We start from the raw sequence: 26211 nt of genomic DNA on the forward strand, positions 1-26211 counted from the left end.
AAAAGGCGAAAGATTTATCCGGGTATTGATTAGAAACCAGAGTAAATAACAGTGGTATGCCTTGTATTTATATTCATTTCAAAATTTTGAAGTGCGCTTGTAAGGTTTTTTTTCGAAACATGCGTTTACATATCAAAATCCTTGTGCAATTCTTATCAATGGGTACAGTTATTTAAAGTAAATATCATGTATAAAGCTCGTTAACATGTTTTTGAACGAAACAGTTGTGCGCAGTGTTATTTTTGAAAAAAATGAACGATCTTTATGGTACAAGCCCAACACGTAGGTGGTGGGATCAGATGTTTACCCCGACATTCACCCTACAGCGGTTAACAATTTATTGAACTTCCCCTTTAAACATGGTGGAATCTTTTCACCTTGTCATTTGGAATCACCTTTTCAAATATTTTCCCCGTGTTCACAATGTTCCAACTGACTGATATTAATGGCCTTCAGCGAACGAATTAATCAGCCTTGTCTGACGTGCAATACCAACTAAATGGAAACAAAAATCACTTATACGATTTCACTTTCACCGTTTAATGTTATAAACACACTATGCAACACTCCAATTTTTCTAACTGACTGTAATTTTTTTTTTCTTGTACGCTGAAATGCTCCTGATGGAGCTATCAAAAATTGCCGACGACAAAGATTATTTCACTTCATCGTGGCGGGGTATTGGTTAAAGTTTTCAACTAGCAATAATCACACCTCGGGAGACCCTCATTGGTTATGATATTGCCACTGCGCAAAGCTAAATTATAATCAGAAAAGCAAGTCTACTTAAGCATTTGCTGAATTCGTTCTGCTTGGACGTGTTGGACCAACAATTTCGTTCAGAAATATTCATTTAGATTACCCTAGGCAAATTTTAATTTCCATCTCCCATTGGACTAATACCAACAGGGGACAGTTCATTACATACATGAAATAATTTTTGTCTTAATATCGGGTCAAATACTTGAAATTCTGTAAATGTGTATTTTTCTTCCATACATTTCAACAACTTCCTGCACACACAAAAAAAGGGAGGGGGAATTTCAGGTTTTCATTCCAAATTGTTTTTCACATTATGAACTATTGAAGTGAGCGAGCATTACTTTCCAACCAAACAAAATTTATAGTTAATCTGCGTGTTGACGTGAAAAATCAGTTTTCAGTGCCGTGACCAGGATTCGAACCTGGGTTACTACGGATTTATATCTAGTAGGTACCACAACGTAGGGTCCTAACCACTAGACGATCACGGCCAATCCATTGGCCATGATGATTTATATTAAAATAGCTAAACATGAATTTCATTACTTTGTTGTTTCTTCCCAGAAAGAAAATCTGATGCTTCGCGTATTACCAAGCGGTCAACCCTACCGTTTACTAACGGGACCAGATTTAGTTCAACTTCCGGCAGATGACAAGAATTTTTCTTACATTTATAGTGTGTTCAGGGAACGGCGCGAACGCAGTCCCCCCACTACCAAAAATTGTACTCCCGAGTTAATCACATTTGGATTAATCGCAAGGGTCAGCCCATCCTTAGTGCAATGGAAAGGCCTCGCCCTGGAGGAACCACCTTGGTGATCATGGTTGCCTCTGAGCCAGGTAAGTATGATTGTGGATGCTTTTTCACTTTGTTTAATACTTTGTATACAGCAGAACAATATTGACAAAGAGTGTTCAAGTATTTGACTGACGTTTAGAGAATACCACCCACTTTCTTTCATCGACTTGAATTACGAACTCGAGCAAAATATAGTAAATAAAGCTCAGTATTTATTTCATGGTCTTGATCTTTGCAAATACTTTTCAAGAAACAAATTGCTTGTTTTTTTTTCATTTGGTCGTCCAATTGGCAAATAAGAAAATAAGAAAATCGACTTTTCATATGAAAATACACGCATCTTCATATTTAAAAAAAAAAACATCACATCGAAAGATGAACAGTACTAATTAGTTAACACAATCAAGTACGTAATTTTTTATGCTTTTCTTGATATTACGAAAAAAATACAATTAGAAAAAATTACAATCATGTCTACATGACAGTTTTGCAATTATACATGGTCTTTTATTATACGGTGCTAAGACAATTTCTGTTTTATTCAATATGTTCTCCCTCATAGAGGGTGAGCCGATCCCGGAGGTACTGCAATACCGGGTCAACCCGTGGCGGGAGCAGTGCAAGCACTGTATTCCCACCGTATGCCAAAAATCAGTTTAATATTCTGGGGTCCATTTGAACCCGTATCAGATATTAAGCTGATAAGAACAGATACTACACTTTGATCTTAGCCAAAAGGCCGAGAAGCGATAATGTTACAAGGGATTACTGCCCAAAATAACCACTGAGGTTCAACACATTTCCGGTGGTGTACGAAGAATACTCATATCACTCAAAACATTCAAGAATGCTATAAAATATTGAGTTGTTCATTTTTCCAGACGCGACCACTTGATGCTTATAAAGTTCATTTTCATTTGTTTTATTATGCTCATACTGTATTAAGGGAGATACAATTTACGCTGAAGGCGTTGCAAATTTTACTCTCGTTATCACACTAGGTCCTTTTTTTTCAGAATATGGCTTTGCCACGCCACCTGACGACAAAAGCTCTGAACGATAATTAATCATGATTAAATAACAATAACTAAAAGAATGCAATACGATCATAAAGTCATGACACATCCTCAAATTGACCAACCTCACTTTCACAATTTATTTTGCCATACAAGCAGATGATTTAAGGACACGAATACCTGGAATTATTATTAAGATTTATCTCTTTAGATTTTCAAGAATTTAAATTTGTTTTTATCATCTCAACCACTCTGAACACGCTAGTTTCCTTCCGCTATTTCACATGGATTTAACGGAAACGGTCCTCAATGACTGTGTTTGATGCTGTCGAGACAGCTACACTCACAGCCTGTTTCACGCTCAGAAACCAGCGTCTTAACTCGTCATCGTGGGTTGAAAGGAGACAAGTTTCTGGTGGGAAACAAGTCAAGATATACTACAGAAATGATCCTGTGAAGTATGATCTTAAATGCAATGCTATTTTGCAGAACTCTAAATAAGGTTTGTACGATCAATGAGCTTTGGCGTAAATTACAGTGCATAGATCGATATTTCGGAATATTAAATTGAGATTTGCAATACTTGACGCACACAGTACATACATTGTCAGGTCTTGCATTTTGTTCATTTATTGAAACACCGAGAAGCTCTTTAATAGTTATAGAACAAGTGACGAGACCAATTTTGGACACAATAAAGAATCCGCGTGCTCATCAAATCAATTTATTACAGTAATGTATTATCGATTGAGAGCCCATTTATCAGCTGGGTGTTTGGCGTGCACCTATAATCCTTCTTCGGGGAGGCTTGGTAGAGTGGATGGCTTGAGTTTAGGAGCCCTGTTTCGTGATACCGCATGTTGATCAGGTGCCCGCACTAAGCTTGACATCAGCATGGATCTGCTAGAGGAATCTAGTAGGTGCAGGTTAGCTAAGGAGGAGCGTAGTGGGTCAGGAGGGAAACCTAGCAGCCAAAAGTTCCCGTGTTCGGCAGTAGTGGGATCGTGCCAGTGAGTGGGCGTCATGCAACAGCCTCAACAAAATAGCCAAACCTCTATCTTTTTTTTTTGTCGTTAAAACTACCGAGATCAAACAAACATGCGTTCTACAATATATGGTATCATTAATCAAAGTCCCAGCAATACCCTTTTCAACTAATACCTAAAGAATACATTATATTCCATGTCTCATCTAACTTGGGGAGCAAAAATAAAATTACACCATGCCAACAGCATCCCGTATTCCCAAGCGGTCACCCATCCAAGTACTAACGGGACCCGACATAGCTTAACTTCCGGGAGCTGACGAGACCGGGTGAGTTCTATGTGGTATGGCCGTTGACATCAATTCAGTCGCCATTACCCGACCATATTCGCCTCTAAATCTAGTTCTAATGCTTGCTTACTTTCTGTTCGAAATACACACCAACCTTAGCCAAACAAACGAGGACATATAAGTACATTTGTCAATGGACAACCGAATATAAAATTTGATAATATTTCCAAACGCCACTATTTTTGGCTAACTGTCATTTTTAATTTTCTCGTTCCGGGGATGTCCGATCAATGAGCCAACAATCCAAGTGTCATAAGGCTAACGATTGCTTCCCTTACTTAGCTTGCGTTGCATAAGGATCTCAGAGTCAGAGAGATTAGATAGAGCTGCCCGAAGAAACCACCAACGTACAAGCCTCTCGGCTGTGCCGTGCGCTTCGCGCTTTACTTAGCTTGCGTTGCATAAGGATCTCAGAGCCAGAGAGATTAGATAGAGCTGCCCGAAGAAACCACCAACGTACAAGCCTCTCGGCAGGAGGGAAACCTAGCAGCCAAAAGTTCCCGTGTTCGGCAGTAGTGGGATCGTGCCAGTGAGTGGGCGTCATGCAACAGCCTCAACAAAATAGCCAAACCTCTATCTTTTTTTTTGTCGTTAAAACTACCGAGATCAAACAAACATGCGTTCTACAATATATGGTATCATTAATCAAAGTCCCAGCAATACCCTTTTCAACTAATACCTAAAGAATACATTATATTCCATGTCTCATCTAACTTGGGGAGCAAAAATAAAATTACACCATGCCAACAGCATCCCGTATTCCCAAGCGGTCACCCATCCAAGTACTAACGGGACCCGACATAGCTTAACTTCCGGGAGCTGACGAGACCGGGTGAGTTCTATGTGGTATGGCCGTTGACATCAATTCAGTCGCCATTACCCGACCATATTCGCCTCTAAATCTAGTTCTAATGCTTGCTTACTTTCTGTTCGAAATACACACCAACCTTAGCCAAACAAACGAGGACATATAAGTACATTTGTCAATGGACAACCGAATATAAAATTTGATAATATTTCCAAACGCCACTATTTTTGGCTAACTGTCATTTTTAATTTTCTCGTTCCGGGGATGTCCGATCAATGAGCCAACAATCCAAGTGTCATAAGGCTAACGATTGCTTCCCTTACTTAGCTTGCGTTGCATAAGGATCTCAGAGTCAGAGAGATTAGATAGAGCTGCCCGAAGAAACCACCAACGTACAAGCCTCTCGGCTGTGCCGTGCGCTTCGCGCTTTACTTAGCTTGCGTTGCATAAGGATCTCAGAGCCAGAGAGATTAGATAGAGCTGCCCGAAGAAACCACCAACGTACAAGCCTCTCGGCTGTGCCGTGCGCTTCGCGCACGGCGTTTCAAATATCTTTCAGCAACAAAGAGGTTGGAGGACGTCTAGTAGCCTCTCGGCTGTGCCGTGCGCTTCGCGCACGGCGTTTCAAATATCTTTCAGCAACAAAGAGGTTGGAGGACGTCTAGTAGGCAATATCCAGTAAAAAATACGTTCCTTCCATTTTCAACTAATGCCAAAATAATACATTGTAGTCCATGTAGTATCACCCATCTTGGGAAGCACTTCAATTCAATTGGATTCACAAAAATAAAATAATTCCATGCCAACAGCATCCCGTATTCCCAAGCGGTCACCCATCCAAGTACTAACGGGACCCGACATAGCTTAACTTCCGGGAGCTGACGAGACCGGGTGAGTTCTATGTGGTATGGCCGTTGACATTAAACTAGACGCAATTACCCGACCATATTCGCCTCTAATCTATTACTTGTGCTTGAGATTTATCTTTTTGAAATACACACTAATCTTACCAAAACCACCGAAAAACTATCAGTTTGTCATTTTACAAATGTTGTCAGTATGTAGTAGTAGAATATCTTTGTTTCCGCATACAGACGTTTTTAATTTTTCATTTATTCAAAGTGCCCAATCAGAAGACCGGGCGTTAAAAAAATAAGTCATATAGACTCATCAATGCTCCTAACCACGGAAATCTTTAGTAAAAGGCGAAAGATTTATCCGGGTATTGATTAGAAACCAGAGTAAATAACAGTGGTATGCCTTGTATTTATATTCATTTCAAAATTTTGAAGTGCGCTTGTAAGGTTTTTTTTCGAAACATGCGTTTACATATCAAAATCCTTGTGCAATTCTTTATCAATGGGTACAGTTATTTTAAAGTAAATATCATGTATAAAGCTCGTTAACATGTTTTTGAACGAAACAGTTGTGCGCAGTGTTATTTTTGAAAAAAATGAACGATCTTTATGGTACAAGCCCAACACGTAGGTGGTGGGATCAGATGTTTACCCCGACATTCACCCTACAGCGGTTAACAATTTATTGAACTTCCCCTTTAAACATGGTGGAATCTTTTCACCTTGTCATTTGGAATCACCTTTTCAAATATTTTCCCCGTGTTCACAATGTTCCAACTGACTGATATTAATGGCCTTCAGCGAACGAATTAATCAGCCTTGTCTGACGTGCAATACCAACTAAATGGAAACAAAAATCACTTATACGATTTCACTTTCACCGTTTAATGTTATAAACACACTATGCAACACTCCAATTTTTCTAACTGACTGTAATTTTTTTTTTCTTGTACGCTGAAATGCTCCTGATGGAGCTATCAAAAATTGCCGACGACAAAGATTATTTCACTTCATCGTGGCGGGGTATTGGTTAAAGTTTTCAACTAGCAATAATCACACCTCGGGAGACCCTCATTGGTTATGATATTGCCACTGCGCAAAGCTAAATTATAATCAGAAAAGCAAGTCTACTTAAGCATTTGCTGAATTCGTTCTGCTTGGACGTGTTGGACCAACAATTTCGTTCAGAAATATTCATTTAGATTACCCTAGGCAAATTTTAATTTCCATCTCCCATTGGACTAATACCAACAGGGGACAGTTCATTACATACATGAAATAATTTTTGTCTTAATATCGGGTCAAATACTTGAAATTCTGTAAATGTGTATTTTTCTTCCATACATTTCAACAACTTCCTGCACACACAAAAAAAGGGAGGGGGAATTTCAGGTTTTCATTCCAAATTGTTTTTCACATTATGAACTATTGAAGTGAGCGAGCATTACTTTCCAACCAAACAAAATTTATAGTTAATCTGCGTGTTGACGTGAAAAATCAGTTTTCAGTGCCGTGACCAGGATTCGAACCTGGGTTACTACGGATTTATATCTAGTAGGTACCACAACGTAGGGTCCTAACCACTAGACGATCACGGCCAATCCATTGGCCATGATGATTTATATTAAAATAGCTAAACATGAATTTCATTACTTTGTTGTTTCTTCCCAGAAAGAAAATCTGATGCTTCGCGTATTACCAAGCGGTCAACCCTACCGTTTACTAACGGGACCAGATTTAGTTCAACTTCCGGCAGATGACAAGAATTTTTCTTACATTTATAGTGTGTTCAGGGAACGGCGCGAACGCAGTCCCCCACTACCAAAAATTGTACTCCCGAGTTAATCACATTTGGATTAATCGCAAGGGTCAGCCCATCCTTAGTGCAATGGAAAGGCCTCGCCCTGGAGGAACCACCTTGGTGATCATGGTTGCCTCTGAGCCAGGTAAGTATGATTGTGGATGCTTTTTCACTTTGTTTAATACTTTGTATACAGCAGAACAATATTGACAAAGAGTGTTCAAGTATTTGACTGACGTTTAGAGAATACCACCCACTTTCTTTCATCGACTTGAATTACGAACTCGAGCAAAATATAGTAAATAAAGCTCAGTATTTATTTCATGGTCTTGATCTTTGCAAATACTTTTCAAGAAACAAATTGCTTGTTTTTTTTCATTTGGTCGTCCAATTGGCAAATAAGAAAATAAGAAAATCGACTTTTCATATGAAAATACACGCATCTTCATATTTAAAAAAAAAAACATCACATCGAAAGATGAACAGTACTAATTAGTTAACACAATCAAGTACGTAATTTTTTATGCTTTTCTTGATATTACGAAAAAAATACAATTAGAAAAAATTACAATCATGTCTACATGACAGTTTTGCAATTATACATGGTCTTTTATTATACGGTGCTAAGACAATTTCTGTTTTATTCAATATGTTCTCCCTCATAGAGGGTGAGCCGATCCCGGAGGTACTGCAATACCGGGTCAACCCGTGGCGGGAGCAGTGCAAGCACTGTATTCCCACCGTATGCCAAAAATCAGTTTAATATTCTGGGGTCCATTTGAACCCGTATCAGATATTAAGCTGATAAGAACAGATACTACACTTTGATCTTAGCCAAAAGGCCGAGAAGCGATAATGTTACAAGGATTACTGCCCAAAATAACCACTGAGGTTCAACACATTTCCGGTGGTGTACGAAGAATACTCATATCACTCAAAACATTCAAGAAATGCTATAAAATATTGAGTTGTTCATTTTTCCAGACGCGACCACTTGATGCTTATAAAGTTCATTTTCATTTGTTTTATTATGCTCATACTGTATTAAGGGAGATACAATTTACGCTGAAGGCGTTGCAAATTTTACTCTCGTTATCACACTAGGTCCTTTTTTTTCAGAATATGGCTTTGCCACGCCACCTGACGACAAAAGCTCTGAACGATAATTAATCATGATTAAATAACAATAACTAAAAGAATGCAATACGATCATAAAGTCATGACACATCCTCAAATTGACCAACCTCACTTTCACAATTTATTTTGCCATACAAGCAGATGATTTAAGGACACGAATACCTGGAATTATTATTAAGATTTATCTCTTTAGATTTTCAAGAATTTAAATTTGTTTTATCATCTCAACCACTCTGAACACGCTAGTTTCCTTCCGCTATTTCACATGGATTTAACGGAAACGGTCCTCAATGACTGTGTTTGATGCTGTCGAGACAGCTACACTCACAGCCTGTTTCACGCTCAGAAACCAGCGTCTTAACTCGTCATCGTGGGTTGAAAGGAGACAAGTTTCTGGTGGGAAACAAGTCAAGATATACTACAGAAATGATCCTGTGAAGTATGATCTTAAATGCAATGCTATTTTGCAGAACTCTAAATAAGGTTTGTACGATCAATGAGCTTTGGCGTAAATTACAGTGCATAGATCGATATTTCGGAATATTAAATTGAGATTTGCAATACTTGACGCACACAGTACATACATTGTCAGGTCTTGCATTTTGTTCATTTATTGAAACACCGAGAAGCTCTTTAATAGTTATAGAACAAGTGACGAGACCAATTTTGGACACAATAAAGAATCCGCGTGCTCATCAAATCAATTTATTACAGTAATGTATTATCGATTGAGAGCCCATTTATCAGCTGGGTGTTTGGCGTGCACCTATAATCCTTCTTCGGGGAGGCTTGGTAGAGTGGATGGCTTGAGTTTAGGAGCCCTGTTTCGTGATACCGCATGTTGATCAGGTGCCCGCACTAAGCTTGACATCAGCATGGATCTGCTAGAGGAATCTAGTAGGTGCAGGTTAGCTAAGGAGGAGCGTAGTGGGTCAGGAGGGAAACCTAGCAGCCAAAAGTTCCCGTGTTCGGCAGTAGTGGGATCGTGCCAGTGAGTGGGCGTCATGCAACAGCCTCAACAAAATAGCCAAACCTCTATCTTTTTTTTTGTCGTTAAAACTACCGAGATCAAACAAACATGCGTTCTACAATATATGGTATCATTAATCAAAGTCCCAGCAATACCCTTTTCAACTAATACCTAAAGAATACATTATATTCCATGTCTCATCTAACTTGGGGAGCAAAAATAAAATTACACCATGCCAACAGCATCCCGTATTCCCAAGCGGTCACCCATCCAAGTACTAACGGGACCCGACATAGCTTAACTTCCGGGAGCTGACGAGACCGGGTGAGTTCTATGTGGTATGGCCGTTGACATCAATTCAGTCGCCATTACCCGACCATATTCGCCTCTAAATCTAGTTCTAATGCTTGCTTACTTTCTGTTCGAAATACACACCAACCTTAGCCAAACAAACGAGGACATATAAGTACATTTGTCAATGGACAACCGAATATAAAATTTGATAATATTTCCAAACGCCACTATTTTTGGCTAACTGTCATTTTTAATTTTCTCGTTCCGGGGATGTCCGATCAATGAGCCAACAATCCAAGTGTCATAAGGCTAACGATTGCTTCCCTTACTTAGCTTGCGTTGCATAAGGATCTCAGAGTCAGAGAGATTAGATAGAGCTGCCCGAAGAAACCACCAACGTACAAGCCTCTCGGCTGTGCCGTGCGCTTCGCGCTTTACTTAGCTTGCGTTGCATAAGGATCTCAGAGCCAGAGAGATTAGATAGAGCTGCCCGAAGAAACCACCAACGTACAAGCCTCTCGGCAGGAGGGAAACCTAGCAGCCAAAAGTTCCCGTGTTCGGCAGTAGTGGGATCGTGCCAGTGAGTGGGCGTCATGCAACAGCCTCAACAAAATAGCCAAACCTCTATCTTTTTTTTTGTCGTTAAAACTACCGAGATCAAACAAACATGCGTTCTACAATATATGGTATCATTAATCAAAGTCCCAGCAATACCCTTTTCAACTAATACCTAAAGAATACATTATATTCCATGTCTCATCTAACTTGGGGAGCAAAAATAAAATTACACCATGCCAACAGCATCCCGTATTCCCAAGCGGTCACCCATCCAAGTACTAACGGGACCCGACATAGCTTAACTTCCGGGAGCTGACGAGACCGGGTGAGTTCTATGTGGTATGGCCGTTGACATCAATTCAGTCGCCATTACCCGACCATATTCGCCTCTAAATCTAGTTCTAATGCTTGCTTACTTTCTGTTCGAAATACACACCAACCTTAGCCAAACAAACGAGGACATATAAGTACATTTGTCAATGGACAACCGAATATAAAATTTGATAATATTTCCAAACGCCACTATTTTTGGCTAACTGTCATTTTTAATTTTCTCGTTCCGGGGATGTCCGATCAATGAGCCAACAATCCAAGTGTCATAAGGCTAACGATTGCTTCCCTTACTTAGCTTGCGTTGCATAAGGATCTCAGAGTCAGAGAGATTAGATAGAGCTGCCCGAAGAAACCACCAACGTACAAGCCTCTCGGCTGTGCCGTGCGCTTCGCGCTTTACTTAGCTTGCGTTGCATAAGGATCTCAGAGCCAGAGAGATTAGATAGAGCTGCCCGAAGAAACCACCAACGTACAAGCCTCTCGGCTGTGCCGTGCGCTTCGCGCACGGCGTTTCAAATATCTTTCAGCAACAAAGAGGTTGGAGGACGTCTAGTAGCCTCTCGGCTGTGCCGTGCGCTTCGCGCACGGCGTTTCAAATATCTTTCAGCAACAAAGAGGTTGGAGGACGTCTAGTAGGCAATATCCAGTAAAAAATACGTTCCTTCCATTTTCAACTAATGCCAAAATAATACATTGTAGTCCATGTAGTATCACCCATCTTGGGAAGCACTTCAATTCAATTGGATTCACAAAAATAAAATAATTCCATGCCAACAGCATCCCGTATTCCCAAGCGGTCACCCATCCAAGTACTAACGGGACCCGACATAGCTTAACTTCCGGGAGCTGACGAGACCGGGTGAGTTCTATGTGGTATGGCCGTTGACATTAAACTAGACGCAATTACCCGACCATATTCGCCTCTAATCTATTACTTGTGCTTGAGATTTATCTTTTTGAAATACACACTAATCTTACCAAAACCACCGAAAAACTATCAGTTTGTCATTTTACAAATGTTGTCAGTATGTAGTAGTAGAATATCTTTGTTTCCGCATACAGACGTTTTTAATTTTTCATTTATTCAAAGTGCCCAATCAGAAGACCGGGCGTTAAAAAAATAAGTCATATAGACTCATCAATGCTCCTAACCACGGAAATCTTTAGTAAAAGGCGAAAGATTTATCCGGGTATTGATTAGAAACCAGAGTAAATAACAGTGGTATGCCTTGTATTTATATTCATTTCAAAATTTTGAAGTGCGCTTGTAAGGTTTTTTTTCGAAACATGCGTTTACATATCAAAATCCTTGTGCAATTCTTTATCAATGGGTACAGTTATTTTAAAGTAAATATCATGTATAAAGCTCGTTAACATGTTTTTGAACGAAACAGTTGTGCGCAGTGTTATTTTTGAAAAAAATGAACGATCTTTATGGTACAAGCCCAACACGTAGGTGGTGGGATCAGATGTTTACCCCGACATTCACCCTACAGCGGTTAACAATTTATTGAACTTCCCCTTTAAACATGGTGGAATCTTTTCACCTTGTCATTTGGAATCACCTTTTCAAATATTTTCCCCGTGTTCACAATGTTCCAACTGACTGATATTAATGGCCTTCAGCGAACGAATTAATCAGCCTTGTCTGACGTGCAATACCAACTAAATGGAAACAAAAATCACTTATACGATTTCACTTTCACCGTTTAATGTTATAAACACACTATGCAACACTCCAATTTTTCTAACTGACTGTAATTTTTTTTTTCTTGTACGCTGAAATGCTCCTGATGGAGCTATCAAAAATTGCCGACGACAAAGATTATTTCACTTCATCGTGGCGGGGTATTGGTTAAAGTTTTCAACTAGCAATAATCACACCTCGGGAGACCCTCATTGGTTATGATATTGCCACTGCGCAAAGCTAAATTATAATCAGAAAAGCAAGTCTACTTAAGCATTTGCTGAATTCGTTCTGCTTGGACGTGTTGGACCAACAATTTCGTTCAGAAATATTCATTTAGATTACCCTAGGCAAATTTTAATTTCCATCTCCCATTGGACTAATACCAACAGGGGACAGTTCATTACATACATGAAATAATTTTTGTCTTAATATCGGGTCAAATACTTGAAATTCTGTAAATGTGTATTTTTCTTCCATACATTTCAACAACTTCCTGCACACACAAAAAAAGGGAGGGGGAATTTCAGGTTTTCATTCCAAATTGTTTTTCACATTATGAACTATTGAAGTGAGCGAGCATTACTTTCCAACCAAACAAAATTTATAGTTAATCTGCGTGTTGACGTGAAAAATCAGTTTTCAGTGCCGTGACCAGGATTCGAACCTGGGTTACTACGGATTTATATCTAGTAGGTACCACAACGTAGGGTCCTAACCACTAGACGATCACGGCCAATCCATTGGCCATGATGATTTATATTAAAATAGCTAAACATGAATTTCATTACTTTGTTGTTTCTTCCCAGAAAGAAAATCTGATGCTTCGCGTATTACCAAGCGGTCAACCCTACCGTTTACTAACGGGACCAGATTTAGTTCAACTTCCGGCAGATGACAAGAATTTTTCTTACATTTATAGTGTGTTCAGGGAACGGCGCGAACGCAGTCCCCCACTACCAAAAATTGTACTCCCGAGTTAATCACATTTGGATTAATCGCAAGGGTCAGCCCATCCTTAGTGCAATGGAAAGGCCTCGCCCTGGAGGAACCACCTTGGTGATCATGGTTGCCTCTGAGCCAGGTAAGTATGATTGTGGATGCTTTTTCACTTTGTTTAATACTTTGTATACAGCAGAACAATATTGACAAAGAGTGTTCAAGTATTTGACTGACGTTTAGAGAATACCACCCACTTTCTTTCATCGACTTGAATTACGAACTCGAGCAAAATATAGTAAATAAAGCTCAGTATTTATTTCATGGTCTTGATCTTTGCAAATACTTTTCAAGAAACAAATTGCTTGTTTTTTTTCATTTGGTCGTCCAATTGGCAAATAAGAAAATAAGAAAATCGACTTTTCATATGAAAATACACGCATCTTCATATTTAAAAAAAAAAACATCACATCGAAAGATGAACAGTACTAATTAGTTAACACAATCAAGTACGTAATTTTTTATGCTTTTCTTGATATTACGAAAAAAATACAATTAGAAAAAATTACAATCATGTCTACATGACAGTTTTGCAATTATACATGGTCTTTTATTATACGGTGCTAAGACAATTTCTGTTTTATTCAATATGTTCTCCCTCATAGAGGGTGAGCCGATCCCGGAGGTACTGCAATACCGGGTCAACCCGTGGCGGGAGCAGTGCAAGCACTGTATTCCCACCGTATGCCAAAAATCAGTTTAATATTCTGGGGTCCATTTGAACCCGTATCAGATATTAAGCTGATAAGAACAGATACTACACTTTGATCTTAGCCAAAAGGCCGAGAAGCGATAATGTTACAAGGATTACTGCCCAAAATAACCACTGAGGTTCAACACATTTCCGGTGGTGTACGAAGAATACTCATATCACTCAAAACATTCAAGAAATGCTATAAAATATTGAGTTGTTCATTTTTCCAGACGCGACCACTTGATGCTTATAAAGTTCATTTTCATTTGTTTTATTATGCTCATACTGTATTAAGGGAGATACAATTTACGCTGAAGGCGTTGCAAATTTTACTCTCGTTATCACACTAGGTCCTTTTTCTTCAGAATATGGCTTTGCCACGCCACCTGACGACAAAAGCTCTGAACGATAATTAATCATGATTAAATAACAATAACTAAAAGAATGCAATACGATCATAAAGTCATGACACATCCTCAAATTGACCAACCTCACTTTCACAATTTATTTTGCCATACAAGCAGATGATTTAAGGACACGAATACCTGGAATTATTATTAAGATTTATCTCTTTAGATTTTCAAGAATTTAAATTTGTTTTATCATCTCAACCACTCTGAACACGCTAGTTTCCTTCCGCTATTTCACATGGATTTAACGGAAACGGTCCTCAATGACTGTGTTTGATGCTGTCGAGACAGCTACACTCACAGCCTGTTTCACGCTCAGAAACCAGCGTCTTAACTCGTCATCGTGGGTTGAAAGGAGACAAGTTTCTGGTGGGAAACAAGTCAAGATATACTACAGAAATGATCCTGTGAAGTATGATCTTAAATGCAATGCTATTTTGCAGAACTCTAAATAAGGTTTGTACGATCAATGAGCTTTGGCGTAAATTACAGTGCATAGATCGATATTTCGGAATATTAAATTGAGATTTGCAATACTTGACGCACACAGTACATACATTGTCAGGTCTTGCATTTTGTTCATTTATTGAAACACCGAGAAGCTCTTTAATAGTTATAGAACAAGTGACGAGACCAATTTTGGACACAATAAAGAATCCGCGTGCTCATCAAATCAATTTATTACAGTAATGTATTATCGATTGAGAGCCCATTTATCAGCTGGGTGTTTGGCGTGCACCTATAATCCTTCTTCGGGGAGGCTTGGTAGAGTGGATGGCTTGAGTTTAGGAGCCCTGTTTCGTGATACCGCATGTTGATCAGGTGCCCGCACTAAGCTTGACATCAGCATGGATCTGCTAGAGGAATCTAGTAGGTGCAGGTTAGCTAAGGAGGAGCGTAGTGGGTCAGGAGGGAAACCTAGCAGCCAAAAGTTCCCGTGTTCGGCAGTAGTGGGATCGTGCCAGTGAGTGGGCGTCATGCAACAGCCTCAACAAAATAGCCAAACCTCTATCTTTTTTTTTGTCGTTAAAACTACCGAGATCAAACAAACATGCGTTCTACAATATATGGTATCATTAATCAAAGTCCCAGCAATACCCTTTTCAACTAATACCTAAAGAATACATTATATTCCATGTCTCATCTAACTTGGGGAGCAAAAATAAAATTACACCATGCCAACAGCATCCCGTATTCCCAAGCGGTCACCCATCCAAGTACTAACGGGACCCGACATAGCTTAACTTCCGGGAGCTGACGAGAACGGGTGAGTTCTATGTGGTATGGCCGTTGACATCAATTCAGTCGCCATTACCCGACCATATTCGCCTCTAAATCTAGTTCTAATGCTTGCTTACTTTCTGTTCGAAATACACACCAACCTTAGCCAAACAAACGAGGACATATAAGTACATTTGTCAATGGACAACCGAATATAAAATTTGATAATATTTCCAAACGCCACTATTTTTGGCTAACTGTCATTTTTAATTTTCTCGTTCCGGGGATGTCCGATCAATGAGCCAACAATCCAAGTGTCATAAGGCTAACGATTGCTTCCCTTACTTAGCTTGCGTTGCATAAGGATCTCAGAGTCAGAGAGATTAGATAGAGCTGCCCGAAGAAACCACCAACGTACAAGCCTCTCGGCTGTGCCGTGCGCTTCGCGCTTTACTTAGCTTGCGTTGCATAAGGATCTCAGAGCCAGAGAGATTAGATAGAGCTGCCCGAAGAAACCACCAACGTACAAGCCTCTCGGCAGGAGGGAAACCTAGCAGCCAAAAGTTCCCGTGTTCGGCAGTAGTGGGATCGTGCCAGTGAGTGGGCGTCATGCAACAGCCTCAACAAAATAGCCAAACCTCTATCTTTTTTTTTGTCGTTAAAACTACCGAGATCAAACAAACATGCGTTCTACAATATATGGTATCATTAATCAAAGTCCCAGCAATACCCTTTTCAACTAATACCTAAAGAATACATTATATTCCATGTCTCATCTAACTTGGGGAGCAAAAATAAAATTACACCATGCCAACAGCATCCCGTATTCCCAAGCGGTCACCCATCCAAGTACTAACGGGACCCGACATAGCTTAACTTCCGGGAGCTGACGAGACCGGGTGAGTTCTATGTGGTATGGCCGTTGACATCAATTCAGTCGCCATTACCCGACCATATTCGCCTCTAAATCTAGTTCTAATGCTTGCTTACTTTCTGTTCGAAATACACACCAACCTTAGCCAAACAAACGAGGACATATAAGTACATTTGTCAATGGACAACCGAATATAAAATTTGATAATATTTCCAAACGCCACTATTTTTGGCTAACTGTCATTTTTAATTTTCTCGTTCCGGGGATGTCCGATCAATGAGCCAACAATCCAAGTGTCATAAGGCTAACGATTGCTTCCCTTACTTAGCTTGCGTTGCATAAGGATCTCAGAGTCAGAGAGATTAGATAGAGCTGCCCGAAGAAACCACCAACGTACAAGCCTCTCGGCTGTGCCGTGCGCTTCGCGCTTTACTTAGCTTGCGTTGCATAAGGATCTCAGAGCCAGAGAGATTAGATAGAGCTGCCCGAAGAAACCACCAACGTACAAGCCTCTCGGCAGGAGGGAAACCTAGCAGCCAAAAGTTCCCGTGTTCGGCAGTAGTGGGATCGTGCCAGTGAGTGGGCGTCATGCAACAGCCTCAACAAAATAGCCAAACCTCTATCTTTTTTTTTGTCGTTAAAACTACCGAGATCAAACAAACATGCGTTCTACAATATATGGTATCATTAATCAAAGTCCCAGCAATACCCTTTTCAACTAATACCTAAAGAATACATTATATTCCATGTCTCATCTAACTTGGGGAGCAAAAATAAAATTACACCATGCCAACAGCATCCCGTATTCCCAAGCGGTCACCCATCCAAGTACTAACGGGACCCGACATAGCTTAACTTCCGGGAGCTGACGAGACCGGGTGAGTTCTATGTGGTATGGCCGTTGACATCAATTCAGTCGCCATTACCCGACCATATTCGCCTCTAAATCTAGTTCTAATGCTTGCTTACTTTCTGTTCGAAATACACACCAACCTTAGCCAAACAAACGAGGACATATAAGTACATTTGTCAATGGACAACCGAATATAAAATTTGATAATATTTCCAAACGCCACTATTTTTGGCTAACTGTCATTTTTAATTTTCTCGTTCCGGGGATGTCCGATCAATGAGCCAACAATCCAAGTGTCATAAGGCTAACGATTGCTTCCCTTACTTAGCTTGCGTTGCATAAGGATCTCAGAGTCAGAGAGATTAGATAGAGCTGCCCGAAGAAACCACCAACGTACAAGCCTCTCGGCTGTGCCGTGCGCTTCGCGCTTTACTTAGCTTGCGTTGCATAAGGATCTCAGAGCCAGAGAGATTAGATAGAGCTGCCCGAAGAAACCACCAACGTACAAGCCTCTCGGCAGGAGGGAAACCTAGCAGCCAAAAGTTCCCGTGTTCGGCAGTAGTGGGATCGTGCCAGTGAGTGGGCGTCATGCAACAGCCTCAACAAAATAGCCAAACCTCTATCTTTTTTTTTGTCGTTAAAACTACCGAGATCAAACAAACATGCGTTCTACAATATATGGTATCATTAATCAAAGTCCCAGCAATACCCTTTTCAACTAATACCTAAAGAATACATTATATTCCATGTCTCATCTAACTTGGGGAGCAAAAATAAAATTACACCATGCCAACAGCATCCCGTATTCCCAAGCGGTCACCCATCCAAGTACTAACGGGACCCGACATAGCTTAACTTCCGGGAGCTGACGAGACCGGGTGAGTTCTATGTGGTATGGCCGTTGACATCAATTCAGTCGCCATTACCCGACCATATTCGCCTCTAAATCTAGTTCTAATGCTTGCTTACTTTCTGTTCGAAATACACACCAACCTTAGCCAAACAAACGAGGACATATAAGTACATTTGTCAATGGACAACCGAATATAAAATTTGATAATATTTCCAAACGCCACTATTTTTGGCTAACTGTCATTTTTAATTTTCTCGTTCCGGGGATGTCCGATCAATGAGCCAACAATCCAAGTGTCATAAGGCTAACGATTGCTTCCCTTACTTAGCTTGCGTTGCATAAGGATCTCAGAGTCAGAGAGATTAGATAGAGCTGCCCGAAGAAACCACCAACGTACAAGCCTCTCGGCTGTGCCGTGCGCTTCGCGCTTTACTTAGCTTGCGTTGCATAAGGATCTCAGAGCCAGAGAGATTAGATAGAGCTGCCCGAAGAAACCACCAACGTACAAGCCTCTCGGCTGTGCCGTGCGCTTCGCGCACGGCGTTTCAAATATCTTTCAGCAACAAAGAGGTTGGAGGACGTCTAGTAGCCTCTCGGCTGTGCCGTGCGCTTCGCGCACGGCGTTTCAAATATCTTTCAGCAACAAAGAGGTTGGAGGACGTCTAGTAGGCAATATCCAGTAAAAAATACGTTCCTTCCATTTTCAACTAATGCCAAAATAATACATTGTAGTCCATGTAGTATCACCCATCTTGGGAAGCACTTCAATTCAATTGGATTCACAAAAATAAAATAATTCCATGCCAACAGCATCCCGTATTCCCAAGCGGTCACCCATCCAAGTACTAACGGGACCCGACATAGCTTAACTTCCGGGAGCTGACGAGACCGGGTGAGTTCTATGTGGTATGGCCGTTGACATTAAACTAGACGCAATTACCCGACCATATTCGCCTCTAATCTATTACTTGTGCTTGAGATTTATCTTTTTGAAATACACACTAATCTTACCAAAACCACCGAAAAACTATCAGTTTGTCATTTTACAAATGTTGTCAGTATGTAGTAGTAGAATATCTTTGTTTCCGCATACAGACGTTTTTAATTTTTCATTTATTCAAAGTGCCCAATCAGAAGACCGGGCGTTAAAAAAATAAGTCATATAGACTCATCAATGCTCCTAACCACGGAAATCTTTAGTAAAAGGCGAAAGATTTATCCGGGTATTGATTAGAAACCAGAGTAAATAACAGTGGTATGCCTTGTATTTATATTCATTTCAAAATTTTGAAGTGCGCTTGTAAGGTTTTTTTTCGAAACATGCGTTTACATATCAAAATCCTTGTGCAATTCTTTATCAATGGGTACAGTTATTTTAAAGTAAATATCATGTATAAAGCTCGTTAACATGTTTTTGAACGAAACAGTTGTGCGCAGTGTTATTTTTGAAAAAAATGAACGATCTTTATGGTACAAGCCCAACACGTAGGTGGTGGGATCAGATGTTTACCCCGACATTCACCCTACAGCGGTTAACAATTTATTGAACTTCCCCTTTAAACATGGTGGAATCTTTTCACCTTGTCATTTGGAATCACCTTTTCAAATATTTTCCCCGTGTTCACAATGTTCCAACTGACTGATATTAATGGCCTTCAGCGAACGAATTAATCAGCCTTGTCTGACGTGCAATACCAACTAAATGGAAACAAAAATCACTTATACGATTTCACTTTCACCGTTTAATGTTATAAACACACTATGCAACACTCCAATTTTTCTAACTGACTGTAATTTTTTTTTTCTTGTACGCTGAAATGCTCCTGATGGAGCTATCAAAAATTGCCGACGACAAAGATTATTTCACTTCATCGTGGCGGGGTATTGGTTAAAGTTTTCAACTAGCAATAATCACACCTCGGGAGACCCTCATTGGTTATGATATTGCCACTGCGCAAAGCTAAATTATAATCAGAAAAGCAAGTCTACTTAAGCATTTGCTGAATTCGTTCTGCTTGGACGTGTTGGACCAACAATTTCGTTCAGAAATATTCATTTAGATTACCCTAGGCAAATTTTAATTTCCATCTCCCATTGGACTAATACCAACAGGGGACAGTTCATTACATACATGAAATAATTTTTGTCTTAATATCGGGTCAAATACTTGAAATTCTGTAAATGTGTATTTTTCTTCCATACATTTCAACAACTTCCTGCACACACAAAAAAAGGGAGGGGGAATTTCAGGTTTTCATTCCAAATTGTTTTTCACATTATGAACTATTGAAGTGAGCGAGCATTACTTTCCAACCAAACAAAATTTATAGTTAATCTGCGTGTTGACGTGAAAAATCAGTTTTCAGTGCCGTGACCAGGATTCGAACCTGGGTTACTACGGATTTATATCTAGTAGGTACCACAACGTAGGGTCCTAACCACTAGACGATCACGGCCAATCCATTGGCCATGATGATTTATATTAAAATAGCTAAACATGAATTTCATTACTTTGTTGTTTCTTCCCAGAAAGAAAATCTGATGCTTCGCGTATTACCAAGCGGTCAACCCTACCGTTTACTAACGGGACCAGATTTAGTTCAACTTCCGGCAGATGACAAGAATTTTTCTTACATTTATAGTGTGTTCAGGGAACGGCGCGAACGCAGTCCCCCACTACCAAAAATTGTACTCCCGAGTTAATCACATTTGGATTAATCGCAAGGGTCAGCCCATCCTTAGTGCAATGGAAAGGCCTCGCCCTGGAGGAACCACCTTGGTGATCATGGTTGCCTCTGAGCCAGGTAAGTATGATTGTGGATGCTTTTTCACTTTGTTTAATACTTTGTATACAGCAGAACAATATTGACAAAGAGTGTTCAAGTATTTGACTGACGTTTAGAGAATACCACCCACTTTCTTTCATCGACTTGAATTACGAACTCGAGCAAAATATAGTAAATAAAGCTCAGTATTTATTTCATGGTCTTGATCTTTGCAAATACTTTTCAAGAAACAAATTGCTTGTTTTTTTTCATTTGGTCGTCCAATTGGCAAATAAGAAAATAAGAAAATCGACTTTTCATATGAAAATACACGCATCTTCATATTTAAAAAAAAAAACATCACATCGAAAGATGAACAGTACTAATTAGTTAACACAATCAAGTACGTAATTTTTTATGCTTTTCTTGATATTACGAAAAAAATACAATTAGAAAAAATTACAATCATGTCTACATGACAGTTTTGCAATTATACATGGTCTTTTATTATACGGTGCTAAGACAATTTCTGTTTTATTCAATATGTTCTCCCTCATAGAGGGTGAGCCGATCCCGGAGGTACTGCAATACCGGGTCAACCCGTGGCGGGAGCAGTGCAAGCACTGTATTCCCACCGTATGCCAAAAATCAGTTTAATATTCTGGGGTCCATTTGAACCCGTATCAGATATTAAGCTGATAAGAACAGATACTACACTTTGATCTTAGCCAAAAGGCCGAGAAGCGATAATGTTACAAGGATTACTGCCCAAAATAACCACTGAGGTTCAACACATTTCCGGTGGTGTACGAAGAATACTCATATCACTCAAAACATTCAAGAAATGCTATAAAATATTGAGTTGTTCATTTTTCCAGACGCGACCACTTGATGCTTATAAAGTTCATTTTCATTTGTTTTATTATGCTCATACTGTATTAAGGGAGATACAATTTACGCTGAAGGCGTTGCAAATTTTACTCTCGTTATCACACTAGGTCCTTTTTTTTCAGAATATGGCTTTGCCACGCCACCTGACGACAAAAGCTCTGAACGATAATTAATCATGATTAAATAACAATAACTAAAAGAATGCAATACGATCATAAAGTCATGACACATCCTCAAATTGACCAACCTCACTTTCACAATTTATTTTGCCATACAAGCAGATGATTTAAGGACACGAATACCTGGAATTATTATTAAGATTTATCTCTTTAGATTTTCAAGAATTTAAATTTGTTTTATCATCTCAACCACTCTGAACACGCTAGTTTCCTTCCGCTATTTCACATGGATTTAACGGAAACGGTCCTCAATGACTGTGTTTGATGCTGTCGAGACAGCTACACTCACAGCCTGTTTCACGCTCAGAAACCAGCGTCTTAACTCGTCATCGTGGGTTGAAAGGAGACAAGTTTCTGGTGGGAAACAAGTCAAGATATACTACAGAAATGATCCTGTGAAGTATGATCTTAAATGCAATGCTATTTTGCAGAACTCTAAATAAGGTTTGTACGATCAATGAGCTTTGGCGTAAATTACAGTGCATAGATCGATATTTCGGAATATTAAATTGAGATTTGCAATACTTGACGCACACAGTACATACATTGTCAGGTCTTGCATTTTGTTCATTTATTGAAACACCGAGAAGCTCTTTAATAGTTATAGAACAAGTGACGAGACCAATTTTGGACACAATAAAGAATCCGCGTGCTCATCAAATCAATTTATTACAGTAATGTATTATCGATTGAGAGCCCATTTATCAGCTGGGTGTTTGGCGTGCACCTATAATCCTTCTTCGGGGAGGCTTGGTAGAGTGGATGGCTTGAGTTTAGGAGCCCTGTTTCGTGATACCGCATGTTGATCAGGTGCCCGCACTAAGCTTGACATCAGCATGGATCTGCTAGAGGAATCTAGTAGGTGCAGGTTAGCTAAGGAGGAGCGTAGTGGGTCAGGAGGGAAACCTAGCAGCCAAAAGTTCCCGTGTTCGGCAGTAGTGGGATCGTGCCAGTGAGTGGGCGTCATGCAACAGCCTCAACAAAATAGCCAAACCTCTATCTTTTTTTTTGTCGTTAAAACTACCGAGATCAAACAAACATGCGTTCTACAATATATGGTATCATTAATCAAAGTCCCAGCAATACCCTTTTCAACTAATACCTAAAGAATACATTATATTCCATGTCTCATCTAACTTGGGGAGCAAAAATAAAATTACACCATGCCAACAGCATCCCGTATTCCCAAGCGGTCACCCATCCAAGTACTAACGGGACCCGACATAGCTTAACTTCCGGGAGCTGACGAGACCGGGTGAGTTCTATGTGGTATGGCCGTTGACATCAATTCAGTCGCCATTACCCGACCATATTCGCCTCTAAATCTAGTTCTAATGCTTGCTTACTTTCTGTTCGAAATACACACCAACCTTAGCCAAACAAACGAGGACATATAAGTACATTTGTCAATGGACAACCGAATATAAAATTTGATAATATTTCCAAACGCCACTATTTTTGGCTAACTGTCATTTTTAATTTTCTCGTTCCGGGGATGTCCGATCAATGAGCCAACAATCCAAGTGTCATAAGGCTAACGATTGCTTCCCTTACTTAGCTTGCGTTGCATAAGGATCTCAGAGTCAGAGAGATTAGATAGAGCTGCCCGAAGAAACCACCAACGTACAAGCCTCTCGGCTGTGCCGTGCGCTTCGCGCTTTACTTAGCTTGCGTTGCATAAGGATCTCAGAGCCAGAGAGATTAGATAGAGCTGCCCGAAGAAACCACCAACGTACAAGCCTCTCGGCAGGAGGGAAACCTAGCAGCCAAAAGTTCCCGTGTTCGGCAGTAGTGGGATCGTGCCAGTGAGTGGGCGTCATGCAACAGCCTCAACAAAATAGCCAAACCTCTATCTTTTTTTTTGTCGTTAAAACTACCGAGATCAAACAAACATGCGTTCTACAATATATGGTATCATTAATCAAAGTCCCAGCAATACCCTTTTCAACTAATACCTAAAGAATACATTATATTCCATGTCTCATCTAACTTGGGGAGCAAAAATAAAATTACACCATGCCAACAGCATCCCGTATTCCCAAGCGGTCACCCATCCAAGTACTAACGGGACCCGACATAGCTTAACTTCCGGGAGCTGACGAGACCGGGTGAGTTCTATGTGGTATGGCCGTTGACATCAATTCAGTCGCCATTACCCGACCATATTCGCCTCTAAATCTAGTTCTAATGCTTGCTTACTTTCTGTTCGAAATACACACCAACCTTAGCCAAACAAACGAGGACATATAAGTACATTTGTCAATGGACAACCGAATATAAAATTTGATAATATTTCCAAACGCCACTATTTTTGGCTAACTGTCATTTTTAATTTTCTCGTTCCGGGGATGTCCGATCAATGAGCCAACAATCCAAGTGTCATAAGGCTAACGATTGCTTCCCTTACTTAGCTTGCGTTGCATAAGGATCTCAGAGTCAGAGAGATTAGATAGAGCTGCCCGAAGAAACCACCAACGTACAAGCCTCTCGGCTGTGCCGTGCGCTTCGCGCTTACTTAGCTTGCGTTGCATAAGGATCTCAGAGCCAGAGAGATTAGATAGAGCTGCCCGAAGAAACCACCAACGTACAAGCCTCTCGGCTGTGCCGTGCGCTTCGCGCACGGCGTTTCAAATATCTTTCAGCAACAAAGAGGTTGGAGGACGTCTAGTAGCCTCTCGGCTGTGCCGTGCGCTTCGCGCACGGCGTTTCAAATATCTTTCAGCAACAAAGAGGTTGGAGGACGTCTAGTAGGCAATAATCCAGTAAAAAATACGTTCCTTCCATTTTCAACTAATGCCAAAATAATACATTGTAGTCCATGTAGTATCACCCATCTTGGGAAGCACTTCAATTCAATTGGATTCACAAAAATAAAATAATTCCATGCCAACAGCATCCCGTATTCCCAAGCGGTCACCCATCCAAGTACTAACGGGACCCGACATAGCTTAACTTCCGGGAGCTGACGAGACCGGGTGAGTTCTATGTGGTATGGCCGTTGACATTAAACTAGACGCAATTACCCGACCATATTCGCCTCTAATCTATTACTTGTGCTTGAGATTTATCTTTTTGAAATACACACTAATCTTACCAAAACCACCGAAAAACTATCAGTTTGTCATTTTACAAATGTTGTCAGTATGTAGTAGTAGAATATCTTTGTTTCCGCATACAGACGTTTTTAATTTTTCATTTATTCAAAGTGCCCAATCAGAAGACCGGGCGTTAAAAAAATAAGTCATATAGACTCATCAATGCTCCTAACCACGGAAATCTTTAGTAAAAGGCGAAAGATTTATCCGGGGTATTGATTAGAAACCAGAGTAAATAACAGTGGTATGCCTTGTATTTATATTCATTTCAAAATTTTGAAGTGCGCTTGTAAGGTTTTTTTTCGAAACATGCGTTTACATATCAAAATCCTTGTGCAATTCTTTATCAATGGGTACAGTTATTTTAAAGTAAATATCATGTATAAAGCTCGTTAACATGTTTTTGAACGAAACAGTTGTGCGCAGTGTTATTTTTGAAAAAAATGAACGATCTTTATGGTACAAGCCCAACACGTAGGTGGTGGGATCAGATGTTTACCCCGACATTCACCCTACAGCGGTTAACAATTTATTGAACTCCCCTTTAAACATGGTGGAATCTTTTCACCTTGTCATTTGGAATCACCTTTTCAAATATTTTCCCCGTGTTCACAATGTTCCAACTGACTGATATTAATGGCCTTCAGCGAACGAATTAATCAGCCTTGTCTGACGTGCAATACCAACTAAATGGAAACAAAAATCACTTATACGATTTCACTTTCACCGTTTAATGTTATAAACACACTATGCAACACTCCAATTTTTCTAACTGACTGTAATTTTTTTTTTCTTGTACGCTGAAATGCTCCTGATGGAGCTATCAAAAATTGCCGACGACAAAGATTATTTCACTTCATCGTGGCGGGGTATTGGTTAAAGTTTTTCAACTAGCAATAATCACACCTCGGGAGACCCTCATTGGTTATGATATTGCCACTGCGCAAAGCTAAATTATAATCAGAAAAGCAAGTCTACTTAAGCATTTTGCTGAATTCGTTCTGCTTGGACGTGTTGGAC

The 26211-nt window shown here is 40.0% G+C and overlaps 39 non-coding genes across 39 annotated transcripts; all 39 read right to left on the reverse strand.

Annotated features, from left to right (window-relative positions):
- Nucleotides 1-617: 617 nt before the first annotated feature.
- On the reverse strand, nt 618-759 carry LOC124319488. The gene has a single exon (XR_006913186.1). It is a non-coding gene; the product is annotated as a U4 spliceosomal RNA (small nuclear RNA).
- Nucleotides 760-1163: 404 nt separating this feature from the next.
- Trnah-gug lies at nt 1164-1253 on the reverse strand. Its single transcript is given in 2 exon segments — nt 1164-1198; nt 1217-1253. It is a non-coding gene; the product is annotated as a tRNA-His (tRNA).
- A 192-nt stretch (nt 1254-1445) lies between these two features.
- LOC124319473 lies at nt 1446-1610 on the reverse strand. The gene has a single exon (XR_006913170.1). It is a non-coding gene; the product is annotated as a U1 spliceosomal RNA (small nuclear RNA).
- Nucleotides 1611-2121: 511 nt separating this feature from the next.
- LOC124319478 lies at nt 2122-2312 on the reverse strand. The gene has a single exon (XR_006913176.1). It is a non-coding gene; the product is annotated as a U2 spliceosomal RNA (small nuclear RNA).
- A 511-nt stretch (nt 2313-2823) lies between these two features.
- Nucleotides 2824-3045, reverse strand: LOC124319482. The gene has a single exon (XR_006913181.1). It is a non-coding gene; the product is annotated as a small nucleolar RNA U3 (small nucleolar RNA).
- Nucleotides 3046-3800: 755 nt separating this feature from the next.
- LOC124319463 lies at nt 3801-3919 on the reverse strand. The gene has a single exon (XR_006913158.1). It is a non-coding gene; the product is annotated as a 5S ribosomal RNA (ribosomal RNA).
- Nucleotides 3920-4653: 734 nt separating this feature from the next.
- LOC124319474 lies at nt 4654-4772 on the reverse strand. Its single transcript, XR_006913171.1, has one exon. It is a non-coding gene; the product is annotated as a 5S ribosomal RNA (ribosomal RNA).
- Nucleotides 4773-5520: 748 nt separating this feature from the next.
- On the reverse strand, nt 5521-5639 carry LOC124319485. Its single transcript, XR_006913184.1, has one exon. It is a non-coding gene; the product is annotated as a 5S ribosomal RNA (ribosomal RNA).
- Nucleotides 5640-5842: 203 nt separating this feature from the next.
- Nucleotides 5843-5965, reverse strand: LOC124319493. The gene has a single exon (XR_006913192.1). It is a non-coding gene; the product is annotated as a U5 spliceosomal RNA (small nuclear RNA).
- A 574-nt stretch (nt 5966-6539) lies between these two features.
- Nucleotides 6540-6681, reverse strand: LOC124319489. The gene has a single exon (XR_006913187.1). It is a non-coding gene; the product is annotated as a U4 spliceosomal RNA (small nuclear RNA).
- Nucleotides 6682-7085: 404 nt separating this feature from the next.
- On the reverse strand, nt 7086-7175 carry Trnah-gug. Its single transcript is given in 2 exon segments — nt 7086-7120; nt 7139-7175. It is a non-coding gene; the product is annotated as a tRNA-His (tRNA).
- Nucleotides 7176-7367: 192 nt separating this feature from the next.
- On the reverse strand, nt 7368-7531 carry LOC124319475. The gene has a single exon (XR_006913172.1). It is a non-coding gene; the product is annotated as a U1 spliceosomal RNA (small nuclear RNA).
- A 510-nt stretch (nt 7532-8041) lies between these two features.
- LOC124319479 lies at nt 8042-8232 on the reverse strand. The gene has a single exon (XR_006913177.1). It is a non-coding gene; the product is annotated as a U2 spliceosomal RNA (small nuclear RNA).
- A 510-nt stretch (nt 8233-8742) lies between these two features.
- On the reverse strand, nt 8743-8964 carry LOC124319483. Its single transcript, XR_006913182.1, has one exon. It is a non-coding gene; the product is annotated as a small nucleolar RNA U3 (small nucleolar RNA).
- Nucleotides 8965-9718: 754 nt separating this feature from the next.
- LOC124319497 lies at nt 9719-9837 on the reverse strand. The gene has a single exon (XR_006913196.1). It is a non-coding gene; the product is annotated as a 5S ribosomal RNA (ribosomal RNA).
- A 734-nt stretch (nt 9838-10571) lies between these two features.
- LOC124319498 lies at nt 10572-10690 on the reverse strand. The gene has a single exon (XR_006913198.1). It is a non-coding gene; the product is annotated as a 5S ribosomal RNA (ribosomal RNA).
- A 748-nt stretch (nt 10691-11438) lies between these two features.
- On the reverse strand, nt 11439-11557 carry LOC124319464. The gene has a single exon (XR_006913159.1). It is a non-coding gene; the product is annotated as a 5S ribosomal RNA (ribosomal RNA).
- A 203-nt stretch (nt 11558-11760) lies between these two features.
- Nucleotides 11761-11883, reverse strand: LOC124319494. The gene has a single exon (XR_006913193.1). It is a non-coding gene; the product is annotated as a U5 spliceosomal RNA (small nuclear RNA).
- A 574-nt stretch (nt 11884-12457) lies between these two features.
- LOC124319490 lies at nt 12458-12599 on the reverse strand. Its single transcript, XR_006913188.1, has one exon. It is a non-coding gene; the product is annotated as a U4 spliceosomal RNA (small nuclear RNA).
- Nucleotides 12600-13003: 404 nt separating this feature from the next.
- Trnah-gug lies at nt 13004-13093 on the reverse strand. The gene is given in 2 exon segments: nt 13004-13038; nt 13057-13093. It is a non-coding gene; the product is annotated as a tRNA-His (tRNA).
- A 192-nt stretch (nt 13094-13285) lies between these two features.
- On the reverse strand, nt 13286-13449 carry LOC124319476. Its single transcript, XR_006913173.1, has one exon. It is a non-coding gene; the product is annotated as a U1 spliceosomal RNA (small nuclear RNA).
- Nucleotides 13450-13959: 510 nt separating this feature from the next.
- On the reverse strand, nt 13960-14150 carry LOC124319480. Its single transcript, XR_006913178.1, has one exon. It is a non-coding gene; the product is annotated as a U2 spliceosomal RNA (small nuclear RNA).
- A 510-nt stretch (nt 14151-14660) lies between these two features.
- On the reverse strand, nt 14661-14882 carry LOC124319484. The gene has a single exon (XR_006913183.1). It is a non-coding gene; the product is annotated as a small nucleolar RNA U3 (small nucleolar RNA).
- Nucleotides 14883-15636: 754 nt separating this feature from the next.
- On the reverse strand, nt 15637-15755 carry LOC124319472. The gene has a single exon (XR_006913169.1). It is a non-coding gene; the product is annotated as a 5S ribosomal RNA (ribosomal RNA).
- A 734-nt stretch (nt 15756-16489) lies between these two features.
- On the reverse strand, nt 16490-16608 carry LOC124319465. Its single transcript, XR_006913160.1, has one exon. It is a non-coding gene; the product is annotated as a 5S ribosomal RNA (ribosomal RNA).
- Nucleotides 16609-17342: 734 nt separating this feature from the next.
- On the reverse strand, nt 17343-17461 carry LOC124319466. Its single transcript, XR_006913161.1, has one exon. It is a non-coding gene; the product is annotated as a 5S ribosomal RNA (ribosomal RNA).
- Nucleotides 17462-18195: 734 nt separating this feature from the next.
- On the reverse strand, nt 18196-18314 carry LOC124319467. Its single transcript, XR_006913163.1, has one exon. It is a non-coding gene; the product is annotated as a 5S ribosomal RNA (ribosomal RNA).
- A 748-nt stretch (nt 18315-19062) lies between these two features.
- Nucleotides 19063-19181, reverse strand: LOC124319468. Its single transcript, XR_006913164.1, has one exon. It is a non-coding gene; the product is annotated as a 5S ribosomal RNA (ribosomal RNA).
- Nucleotides 19182-19384: 203 nt separating this feature from the next.
- Nucleotides 19385-19507, reverse strand: LOC124319495. The gene has a single exon (XR_006913194.1). It is a non-coding gene; the product is annotated as a U5 spliceosomal RNA (small nuclear RNA).
- Nucleotides 19508-20081: 574 nt separating this feature from the next.
- LOC124319491 lies at nt 20082-20223 on the reverse strand. The gene has a single exon (XR_006913189.1). It is a non-coding gene; the product is annotated as a U4 spliceosomal RNA (small nuclear RNA).
- A 404-nt stretch (nt 20224-20627) lies between these two features.
- On the reverse strand, nt 20628-20717 carry Trnah-gug. The gene is given in 2 exon segments: nt 20628-20662; nt 20681-20717. It is a non-coding gene; the product is annotated as a tRNA-His (tRNA).
- A 192-nt stretch (nt 20718-20909) lies between these two features.
- Nucleotides 20910-21073, reverse strand: LOC124319477. The gene has a single exon (XR_006913175.1). It is a non-coding gene; the product is annotated as a U1 spliceosomal RNA (small nuclear RNA).
- Nucleotides 21074-21583: 510 nt separating this feature from the next.
- On the reverse strand, nt 21584-21774 carry LOC124319481. Its single transcript, XR_006913179.1, has one exon. It is a non-coding gene; the product is annotated as a U2 spliceosomal RNA (small nuclear RNA).
- A 510-nt stretch (nt 21775-22284) lies between these two features.
- On the reverse strand, nt 22285-22506 carry LOC124319486. The gene has a single exon (XR_006913185.1). It is a non-coding gene; the product is annotated as a small nucleolar RNA U3 (small nucleolar RNA).
- Nucleotides 22507-23260: 754 nt separating this feature from the next.
- Nucleotides 23261-23379, reverse strand: LOC124319469. The gene has a single exon (XR_006913165.1). It is a non-coding gene; the product is annotated as a 5S ribosomal RNA (ribosomal RNA).
- Nucleotides 23380-24113: 734 nt separating this feature from the next.
- Nucleotides 24114-24232, reverse strand: LOC124319470. The gene has a single exon (XR_006913166.1). It is a non-coding gene; the product is annotated as a 5S ribosomal RNA (ribosomal RNA).
- Nucleotides 24233-24980: 748 nt separating this feature from the next.
- LOC124319471 lies at nt 24981-25099 on the reverse strand. The gene has a single exon (XR_006913167.1). It is a non-coding gene; the product is annotated as a 5S ribosomal RNA (ribosomal RNA).
- A 203-nt stretch (nt 25100-25302) lies between these two features.
- LOC124319496 lies at nt 25303-25426 on the reverse strand. Its single transcript, XR_006913195.1, has one exon. It is a non-coding gene; the product is annotated as a U5 spliceosomal RNA (small nuclear RNA).
- Nucleotides 25427-25999: 573 nt separating this feature from the next.
- LOC124319492 lies at nt 26000-26142 on the reverse strand. The gene has a single exon (XR_006913190.1). It is a non-coding gene; the product is annotated as a U4 spliceosomal RNA (small nuclear RNA).
- Nucleotides 26143-26211: the final 69 nt, after the last annotated feature.

This window comes from Daphnia pulicaria, unplaced genomic scaffold (assembly GCF_021234035.1).
Source record: "Daphnia pulicaria isolate SC F1-1A unplaced genomic scaffold, SC_F0-13Bv2 h1tg000170l, whole genome shotgun sequence".
NCBI lineage: Eukaryota > Metazoa > Arthropoda > Branchiopoda > Diplostraca > Daphniidae > Daphnia > Daphnia pulicaria.